Source organism: Carlito syrichta, unplaced genomic scaffold (genome assembly GCF_000164805.1).
Source record: "Carlito syrichta isolate Samal-C Ts95f unplaced genomic scaffold, Tarsius_syrichta-2.0.1 Scaffold271031, whole genome shotgun sequence".
NCBI lineage: Eukaryota > Metazoa > Chordata > Mammalia > Primates > Tarsiidae > Carlito > Carlito syrichta.
The window spans coordinates 16,933-28,394 of record NW_007215127.1 but is presented as its reverse complement, the minus strand read 5'-3'; positions in this window follow the sequence as shown (position 1 = coordinate 28,394).

The window sequence follows — 11,462 nt, the reverse complement described above, 5'->3', positions numbered from 1 at the left end:
CCACTCACCTCAGCCTCCCAAAGGTGCAGGATGACAGGCTGAGCCACCGAGCCCGGCTATTTCCATTCTTTTTTAATGTTTTTGTAAAGACAAGGTCTTGCTATATTGCCTGGCTGGTCTCAAACTCCTGGGCTCAAGCAATCCTTCTGCCTGTCTCTCTCCCCCACAAAAAAAAGAATGAAGTTCTGATAAATGCTACAACCTGAAAACATTCACCTAACTGAAATAAGCCAAACACAAAAGAATAAATGCTATATGATTCCACTTACATAAAATAGCTAGAATAGGAAAATTCATAGAGACAGAATAGGGCTGGGCATGGTGGCTCTCGCCTGTAATTCCAGTACTTTGGGAGGCCAAGGCAGGAGGATCACTTGAGGTCAGAAATTGGAGACCAGCCTTGGCAATGCGATGAGATCTCATCTCTACAAAAAGTTTAAAAAATTAGCCAGGCGTGGTGGCATGCTCCTGTAGTCTCAGCTACTTGGAAGGCTGAGGAGGTGGATCCCTTCTGACCAGGAGGTCGAGTTGCAGTGAGCCGTGATGGTGCCACTGCATTCCAGCCTGGAGGACAGAGTGAGACCCCTACTCAAAAAAAAAAAAAAAATCAGAGAGAGAGAGAGAGACAGAATAGAACAGAGGTTACCAGGCCAAGGAGAGGGTGAATTGGAAGCTACTCAGAGTTTCTGTTTGGGACGATGCAGAGCTGGAGATGGACGCTGGTGTAATGTCACTGGCTGTACACTTACATGTGGTTAAAACGGCAAATTTTATGTTATAAGTATATTACCGGAATGAAAAAGACCCAGTCCCTGCCCTGCGTGAGTTCACAGACTGAAGGCGGGGGTGGGGGTGATGGACAAATGCGGCTGAGGCGGGAGCGCCTGCCCCTCTGGAAACGCCCCCTGGTGGCGGATTTGGGGGTGGCGCCCACCCTGACAAGGGCGGGAAGGGGATGGCTCCCGGGCGCCCTGGAGATTCTGCCCCTGGTGAAGGGCGGGGCCCTGGGTCTGGGCCGGGACACCACGAGCCTGTCCCCAGGGCTTTCAAACCCTGCACTGGTGTCAGACCGAAATGATGCTTAGGTTTCCTATCATGGGTTTTCAAAGCTACAATCAAAACCCTAGGGACACACACTAAGCACTTACTGTGTAGAAAGCTCAGCGCTCTTTTCATCCCGTCGGAACCCGAGGAAACAAGGGCTATGGTTACCCTCCTCTTTCCCATGGGAAGCTAAGCCACAGAGAGTCACATAACGTGTCCTAGGCCTCGGCTGTTCAGTGGTGGCCCGGGACTGTCCAATTGGCCCCACACCTAATAAATTTCCACCTAATGCTGGATTTCTGCCACCTTTCAGCTAGGCGGGGGTTGGTGAGCTCATCTCCCTCTTGTCATCCAGCTGTGGCTGAGGCCCTCCGTGGAACATTCTGGACTCTGCAGAGGTCATCCTGGCCCTCCACTGAACTATCCCACAGCAGAAGGCCTAAAGCGGACAGAAAGTTGACCCCATGAAGAAGGGCGGGTCCTGACCCTTCCAACATCACAGAGCTGGACCCAGAGATGCCAACCCCCCCCAAGGACTCATGTTGCAGGCACATAGGCCCAGCCTCCATGTCCAATTCTCTCATTTAGTTCAGCACAGAAACAACACGAGGTTGCAACGGGAAATTAAACTCCAGTTGCCCCACCACCCACCTCTGATATGCACAAGAGCCAACTCTAAGCTAAAGGCAAGGACCCGCCATCTGTCCTGTGACCCATGAGCACCCAGAGGTGATTTCTGGTCCCACCCAGCCAAACTCGGGCAGCTGGCCAGCAGGGCCTTGTATTTCGCATAGACCTCTGGATAGCCAGACTGTGTTTCTTCCATCTGCTTCATCTGCCAGGAAACAGGAGCTCCCGGTGAATCCAAAGCTCTGACCCTAGGAGAAAAAATAGCCAGTGACTCACAGCCAGAGCCAAGACCAGACAGACCCTGTTTTGTCACCTGGGCCAGGCTGCTCCAGGGAGCTGCTGCTTCCTCTGCTGCTGAAGCGGTTTCTTGCATGCAGAGAGGAGTGGTGGTTTGGCAACTTTCAGGTTCAGAGGTACAGCCTCTTCCTGAGGAGTGTTTATCCTGAAAAGGAAAGTCCCAAATGAGGGGTGGTATTATCTTAAATACAGGGAGGAGAATGCAGGCTGTTCCATGCGGCTCAGAGTACCACCCAGAGCTGGGTTTTGCTTTCATAGGTAGAAGAACTGCCTTCAGGGGCTGAGTGGGAATGGAGCAGGCACCCCCACAAAGTGGTTAGCTCCCATCGCTGGATGAGTTCAATCTGAGACTGAGCTGAAGTAGCAATGGAGTGAACAGCATTGCTGTGTTGGGAGGAGGGTGAATTATGTGAGCAGAGCTACCCACTGTGGGGAAGAGCCCAGCCCTGGGGTTCCACTTCCCTGGAAGCAAGTGTGGCATCTGCCCCTCAATCCAGCATGAGCACCACCCTTCCCGGGTCTCAGTCCCTTCTTCACCTGGAAAGGGTGTTCAGGGAAATTGGGCAGACATGGGTGATCCCACTGGACTGGCTGCTTATGGCTCTGAAATTCTAAACCTTTAAGCCTCCCCAGTAGCAGAGTTCTGGAATTTCATGTTAGCAAGTACTTTGTCATCATTTTTTTTTTTTGAGTTGTAGTCTCACTCTGTCACCCAGGCTGGAGTGCAGTGGCACCCTCACGGCCACCGCAGCCTTGACATGCTGGGCTCAGGTGATCCTTCCACCTCAGTCTTCCAAGTAGCTGGAACCACAAGTGCGTGCCACCATGCCTAGTTAATTTTTTTAATTTATTGTAGAGAGGAGGTCTTACCAAGTTGCCCAGGCTGGTCTCGAACCCCTAGACTGAAGCAATCCTCTAGCACCCACCTCCTAAAGTGCTGGGATTGCAGGCATGAGCCACCGCGCCTGGCTTACTTTGTCATCTTGAGCTCCAAATCGCCTCTCAAATGTGCCCATCCCCATGTCCCCCAAGCCAGGATCTGGCCCAGACCATCCCCTCTGCCTGGACCATTGCAGTAACCTCCTGCCTGGGGTTCCTGCTACAATTCACTGTTCATACAGCGTCCAGAGAGCTCCTTCTAACATGCACATAAGGATTCCCCTCTGCACTGGGAATGCATGCAGACTCTCCTCTGCCCTCCTTACACACCACCTGCCCGCTAATTTACAGAGTTCCAACCATACCATGTCTGTTCCTAATATAGGCCAGGTCGTCCCACTTCAGGGCCTTTCTGGCTGTTTCCTCTGCCTGAAATGTCCACCTCACCCCTCCTCGTAGTTTAAATGTCATCCCTTAAGTCAGCATTCTGTGAACACACTTTCAGATGAGATGGGGTGTGTTCAGGGTGATATGGCCATATATGTGAACACACTTTAAAAACAGGCCCTGGTCGGGCGTGGTGGCTCACATCTGTAATCCTGGAATTTGGGGCTAAAGTGGGAGAATCACTTAAGCCCCGTTTGAGACCAGCCTGGGCTACATGGTGAGACCTTGTCTCTACAAAAAAAAATCTAAAAATTAGTCCCAGATACTTGGGAGGCTGAAGTGGAAGGATCACTTTAGCCCAGAAGGCCAAAACTGTGCTGAGCTAAAATCATGCCACTGTACTCCAGTCTGGGAAACAGAGTGAGACCCTGTCTCAAAAAAAAAAGGTCCACTCTCCCTTGACCTCTGGCCCTCCATTGTGGCCTTTTGGGACCACCTGCTGCAGGAGGCAGCGACCAGAGTCAAGCCCAGAAATCCCCTTCTCTTTCACTGAGACCACCACCTCACAACCCTCATCTTCCCTTCCATCCCAGGGACCTCTCGCATGCGCTCTCCATCTTCCTGTCCATTGGAGTGACACAGTCCAACCTCTCATGTTACAGCTGAGTTGGGAACAGCTAAGCCAGGACACTCACCATCTTGACAAGCGGCAAGTCCTTTCATTCTTTCACTAGAGAAAGGGACGGCCACTTCCTCCCCTCCATCCAGCACAAATCAACACAAAGGAACCTAGGGAGGGACCATGTCCAGCTGACTGGAGACAGTTCAGGAGACGGTGTCACATTTCAGCTGTTAAGGTGGTTTCTTCCTGGCTTGCATTTAGTCACCTTGTGCTGTGAAATCGCTTTCCATGTGCAGCCAATCCTCCTCACAGGCCCGTTTCATGGCATAGAGCAGAGGGCTGAATCTGTCCCTCCAAGTTCACGTCCACGGAAAACCTGAGCATGTGACCTAACTCAGAAACAGGGTCTTTGCAAATGTAATTAGTGAAAGATCTCAAGACAAGACCATCCTGAATGAGGATGGACCCTACAACCAATGGCAAGTGTCCTCAGAAGAGAAGGCAGAAGACAGAGGCCGAGACTGGAAGGATGTGGCCACCAGCGAGGAGCACCAGAAGCTAGCAGGTGCCTGGGGAGGCAAGGAAGGATTCTCCCCTGGAGTCTCCAGAGTGCACAAGCCTCCTGACCTGGGAGAACATCTCTGTTGTCTTGAGCCACTCTTGAAGATTGATCATGGCAGCCCCAGGACACTGATATTTTGTTTCCCACCAGCTTGGTGGATAGAATCTTACTCTTTTTAAAAAATGTTAGTTTCTAAATATTGGCCACATTCAATGCCTTTTTGCAATGGTGGGAGAGAACCTCACACAGCCTGTCATAGCTGCAGGATGACATCGCCACCTGATGTTTCTGTGGCTGTCAAAGGTTCACAGCTCCTCCCCTGCCCAAGTTGGGTCCTCCGCAGGCTGCTCTGTCCTGGCCTCCTCTGGTTGGTGTTTAAAAGCCAGGCTCCCAAGGGCGGGAGGATGACTCCGGCCGAGAGTCATCTCCCATCCCTTTGGTGCTCCAGCCTCCCACCCCCCACCCCTCTTGGGTAGCTGCTCCTTTGTTAATGGACAGTGCAAATTCCACCATCCCAAAAAGGGATGATGAGTTCTGCCAACACCTGTTTCTCAATGGCCAAGAATCCAATTGTCAAGAAGGGCTTTTTTAAGAGATGTGGTCCTGGCCAGGCACAGTGGCTCATACCTATAATCCCAGCACTTTGGGAGGCTGAGGCAGGAGACTGCTTGTCCCTAGGCGTTTGAGACCAGTCTGGACAACATAATAAGACTTCATCTCTACAAATTAGCTGTACGTGGTGGTGCACACCTGTAGTCCTAGCTACTCAGGAGGCTGAGACAGGAGGATCACTTGAGCCCAGGAGGTTGAGGCAGCAGTGAGCTGTGATTGTGCCACTGCACTCCAGCCTGGGTGACAGAGACCCCGACTCAGAAAAAAAAAATGAGGTCTTGCTATGCTGCCTTGGCTGGAGTGCAGTGGTTGTTCACAGATTCAGTCATAATACAGTTTTGAAGCTCTGGGCTCAAGTGATCTTCCTGTGTCAGCCTCCTGAGTAGCTGGGACTGCAGGGGGATACCTTGCACCCAAGAAGAGCTTTTGAGATGCAAATTTGATAGCGTCCAACAACACACAGGCCAACTGGGAGGAGCAATGGGAGCTGGGGCCCAGCAGTCTTGGTTTGGTAGCCCATGCACCCATAGAGAGGCGGGTGGCAGAGGTGATAGAGCTCTGAAGAGGAGCAATAGTGGCTGATGTATTCTGAGGCTCACTACAGGGTCATCTGTGCCAGGTCCTCCACCCACAGCTTCTCATTTAATCCACACTGCAAGAACATGAGGCGGGGGCTCTGTCATCCTATCTCACAGATGAGAAAAGATGAACAGCAATTTTTTTTTTTTTGAGTTGGAGTCTCACTCTGTCGCCCAGACTGGAGTGCAGTGGCTGCTCCCGGCCACCGCAGCCTCGACCTGCTGGGCTTTGACGATTCTTCCGCCTCAGCCTTTCGAGTAACCGGAATTACAGGCGTGCGCTACCACGCCCGGCTGATTTTTTGATTTATTGTAGAGATGAGGTCTTGCTGCCCAGGCAGGTCTCGAACCCGCGGGCTCAGGCAATCCACTCACCTCAGCCTCCCAAAGGTGCGGGATTACAGGCTGAGCCGCCAAGCCCGGCTAGCATTTTTTTAAAAGTCAGGGTCTCACTCTGTCGCCCAGGCTGGAGTGCAGTAGCACATTCCTGGCTTACAGCCATCTCTATCTCCTGGGCTCAGGTGAGCCTTCGGCTTCAGCCTCCCAAGTAGCTGGGACTACAGGCATGTGCCACCACACCTAGCTAATTTTTTGTAGAAATGATGTCTCACAATGTTGCCCGGGCTGGTCTCTAACTCCTGGGTTCAAGCAATCTGAATAACTCTTGAATTTTAGAGTTTCTCAGCATATTGTGTGTTTTCATTTTGTAGATGGGGAAATTTGTTGGAGAAGGGATTGTTACTAAATGTCTGCGGGGGCCAAACTGGCCATGGATTAAGAATCCAAACCCAGCTGTTCAGAGTCTAGACCATTGGTCGGCTCGCCAGGCCACGTGCAGTCTCAATTCCCAGACCTGGTCCAAGTCAGTGGCTGATTTTGTGTGTCAACTTGGAGGATGTTTTTGGATGAAACTAACACATAAATCGGAGAACTCTGTGGAAGCAGATTGCCTAACATAATGCAGGTGGGCCTCATGCAATCAGTTGAAGGCCTGACTAGAACAAAAGCTGGAGCTCTCCAAACAAAACGGAACTCTCCAGAAGGCAGCCTTTCACTTCATCTGCACCCCTGGCTTTCCTGGACTCCAGGCTGCCAGACCATATGGCAGACATGGACTCACGAGCCTCCATCATCGCATGACCCAATTCCTTTTAATAAATCTCTCTCTCTATATATACACACACACACACATGCTATCGGCTCTGTTTCTTTGGAGAACCCTGACTAATGCAATACTTAATTATCTCCCCAGAAATCACTAAATGTCTCCCATGAGAAAATGGAACTCTCAGCTTAAGAGGAAGGTGTGTGACTCACTTAGTTCTTTCAACCATCATATGAGGCAAATGCAGTGTCTCCATTTTATAGATTGGGAAATTGAGGCCTAGGGAGAAGTAAAATGTGCAAAGTCACAGAGCAATTTAGAAGTTGAGGCCGAGGTCAGGCACAGTGACTCATACTTGTAATCCCAGCACTTTAGGAGGTGAAGGCAAGAGGATTGCCTGAGCCCAGGGGTTGGAGACCAGCCTGGGCAACTTGGTGAGACCTCGTCTCTACAATAAATCAAAAAATTAGCCAGGCATGATGGCACATGCCAGTAGTTCCAGCTACTTGGAAGGCTGAGGTGGAAGGATCACCTGAGCCCAGAAGGTCAAGACTGCAATGGCTGTGAGCATGCCACTGCACTCCAGCCTGGGTGACAGAGTGAGATTCCTACTCAAAAAAAAAAAAAAGTTGAGGCCGGGTGTAGTGGCTTACATCTGTAATTCTAGCACTTTGGGAGGCTGAGGTGAGAGAACTGCTTGAGCCCAGGAGTTCAAGACCAGCTCGGGCAACATAGTGAGGTCTCATCTCTACAAGAAAGAAAAAGTCAGGCTCGGTGGCTCAGCCTGTAATCCTGCACCTTTGGGAGGCTGAGGTGAGTGGATTGCCTGAGCCCGCGGGTTCGAGACCCGCCTGGGCAGCGAGACCTCATCTCTACAATAAATCAAAAAACCAGCTGGGCGTGGCAGCGCGCCTGTAGTTCTAGCTGCCTGGAAGGCTGAGGCGGAAGGATCGCCGGAGCCCAGCAGGTCAAGGCTGCGGTGGCCGGGAGCAGCCACGGCACTCCAGTCTGGGCAATAGAGTGAGACTCCAACTCCAAAAAAAAAAAAAAAATTTAGCAATGTGTGGTGGTACACACCTATAGTCCTAGCTACTCAGGATGCTGAGGCAGAAGGATCGCCTGAGCCCAGGTTGAGGCTGCCTGCCATGAGCTGTGATTGTTGTGATTGTGCCCTCCAGCCTGGGCGACAGAGACTTTGTCTCAAATAAAATAACGCAGTTTTTGCATGGGGAGGGTGTGGACCAAGAGGGGGAAAACAGGCTACCTACCCAGTATGGCAGCATGGCAGACCAGAGGCCCAGAGACATCAAGGTTAAGAGTTGGTTCATATCTAAGGCCATCTTGAGTGTTGAGGATTCTGTAGAAATCTAAAGAACAGGCCAGGCGTAGTGGCTCACACCTGTAATTACACTACTTTGGGAGGCCGAGGTGAGTAGACTGCTTGAGTCCAGGAGTTTGAAACCAGCCCGGGCAACATAGCAAGACCTCATTTCTACAAAAAGTGAAAAAATTAGCCAGACATGATGGTGCATGCCTGTTGTCCCAGCTACTCAGCAGGCTAAAGGGGGAGGATCTCCTGGGCCCAGGAGGTTGAGGCTACAGGGAGCCGTGATCATACCATTGCACTACAGCCTGGACAACAGTGAGACTGCAACTCAAAATACATATATATATATCAGCATGGAGAGAAAAATATTTCCACTAATTTGGGTTCCCTGTAGAGTCCTGGTTTTTCCTCAAGTTTTGGCTCTGAGAAATGTAAAGCAACAAGCATTGCCTTTTTAAAAGATTCGGTAACAAATGCTTAGCAATGATGATGTGGGGTTAATACACTGGTCCTCTTTTCTGAATACTCAAAACGACTTGATGCTTCCTTCTGTCATAGAACATTCCCTGCAAAAGGCATTTCAAGTGCAATCACGGGTTATTTCTTTGAGATAACTGTGGGTCTCCGTTGGTGGTCAGAGCCCCTGGCAGGTTTGAGGAGAAATGCAGGGGTGGGGTGGGGTGAGTGCTGGGTCAGCCCCTCCCCTTCCAGGTCTCTGAGTCCTGGAAGGAGACAGTGTCCCTGTCTCTTTGGGGGTTTTTTGGGGGCAAGCAAGAGCTGGGGGGGAGTGGGGGGTAACAGGAACAGGGAAGTGAAGGACTAGCAATATTACCCCCTAGTGGCTTGTGCAAGTACTCAGTCTGTTAGGTGTCAAGTTCACTCACCCAGAGGTGAGTGGGAGGAGGGAAGGGAGGTTGAGTGGCTGACAAGGCAACTCTAGCTCACTGGGGTTTCACAAGTAGGGAGGCGCTGGGGATCCCAAAACACACAGCCTGTACAGAGAATACATTGGGTACCCAAGATGACAAAGAAGTCCTGCTCCTCAAAAAACATAGAATACCTGGTCGGATTACTTTCTTCCCCACCCCACTCCTGTGTTCTGTTGACCTTAATAAGGTCATCCTCGCTTTAAGCTGCAGCCCACTCTCTCCAACCCAGCACTCCTAAGATCCCTCATCAGTTGGTTTTTCCCATATTCGCCTTCTAATATGCATTTATGTTTTTGTTGGTCTCCCCAAATCAGAACATAAACTCCATGAGGACAGCAATTTGTCTGGCTTGTTCCCTGGTGTGTCCTGCAGTACCTAGACAGTGTTTGATAAACATTTCTTAAATGAATGAATGAATGAACACATGGATGACGATTCACATATTACTGTAGCAATCCTCCCTCTCACACCTGTATTTACTGAACAATGCTCTACTCTAGGTCTGGCCACCAGGGGCTGAAGCCAGTATCTAAGGCCACTCCGGCCAAGCCTGCTCCTAAGACAGGACAGGGCCATGGATCAGAGGAGGCAGGGCTGAGGGACAGAGCCTTCAAGCCTAGGAAGCACAAGTGCTAGGCAGATTCAGTGGGGACAGTGACCTCCAGTGGCCACTGAGAATTCATGCGTGAACACAAGAGTTTACTTCAAAGGAAGAGAAATGTGATGTGGTTTATCTTCCAGTCGTTTTAATTCCGTTTATTTCTACACCGATGACCCCCCTAAATTCTCTCTTATTTACCTCTCCTTCCAAAGTCCAAGCTTTTAGAGCTGTAAAGAGACTTCTTCAAGTAAGATCAATGAAGTAACTGGTCCAAGGCCTTTCTCTGTTGCACATACACACATACTCTCTCACACCAGAATTGAAAGGTGAGGCTGGGCGTGATGGCTCACACCTATAATCCCCGTACTTTGGGAGACCAAGGTGAGAGGACTACCTGAGCCCGCGGGTTCGAGACCACCCTGGGCAACTTGGCAAGACATCATTTCTACAATAAATAAAAAAACTATATATCAACAACTACAAACCTTACCTTATGCCAGCATGATGTTTAAAACTATCAGAAGAGCTGATGGCACCTCCTGCACATTGTTCTTCAGTCCAACAGCACAGGTGATAGGGCAGAGATCATCAAGAAAAAGCTTTCAGTGGAAATGCACCTAACCAGAACAGGCCACATCCAGGAAAAACTTTTTCTCTTATGATTTCTCTCAGTCTCAGTATGCATCAAAATTGTTCGAGAATCTTTAAAAGATCTTCATTTTCAGATCACACCCCAGACTAATTAGGGAGGCTGGAGTGGGGACCCAAGCATGGGTATATATGTCAGCTCTTGGGGTGATTTCAATGTGCAGCTACAGTTGAGAACCACTGGTCAAAACATACCATTTGATGTTTTCAATCTTTTCATTGTGAATGTGACCCATGTCTGCATTATAACTAGTATGCATGTGTTCACCTTTCTTTTTTATTTTATTTTTTGAGTCAGAATCTCACTCTGTCACCCAGGCTAGAGTGCAGTGCACCCACTGCCTCGACCTGTTGGGATGGGCAATCCTTCCGCATCAGCCTCCCAAGTAGCTGGAACTACAGGTGTGTACCACCACACCTGGCTAATTTTTTCATCTATTGTAGAAATGAGGTCTTGCCAAGTTGCCCAGGCTGCTCTCAAACCCGTGGGCTCAGGCAATCCTCTTACCTCGGCCTCCCAAAGTGCTGGGATTATAGGCATGAGTCATTGCACTCAGCCTTACCTTTCAATTCTTTACATTATAAGTATCTCTAGCTTACTGTCTTCCCATCTAAAAGGAAGGCAGACTCTTGTGTCTTACCAGGCTGTGAATTAAGCAGCAAAGAGACACTTCTTTCAAGTCCCTTCTTGTGTTGACCTGAGCTAGAGCACATCCCTCCACTCCTAGTCCGAGTTCCAGCAGACTTAACTGCAAGTCCCAAACTCTTCCACTCCCTGATGTTTCCGACTGAGAAGAAAGCCCTGGATTTACTTCCTTCATCTGCACACCACATTCAAAGTGACAGCATCACACATTATGAAATTCAAATGTAACAACTCCTCTGAAGAGGATACAGCAGCACTAGCTTCTCAGATGGATTCAACCACACAGGACCACTCACCCCCGCTCAGCCACACCACCTGGGTTCTCCCTAGCTAATAAAAGGCTCCAGATGTGTGTGCTTGCTGCCTTCTGCAATGTTATCGTTCCATGCTGTCGGCCCACATTCTCCTGCTTACTCCCAAGGGATAAAGAGAGTATGTGATCATCCCGGGGCCCGAGAAAGCAAAGGTAGAGACACGAATTGCTAAGTAAAGTTACCTTTTTTTACTTTGAAAAGCCAATCGCAAAAGTTAATCTATTTGGGTACCAATTCGTATCTGAAGTTAAATCTCAAATCCCTTTTTTTTTTTTTTTTTT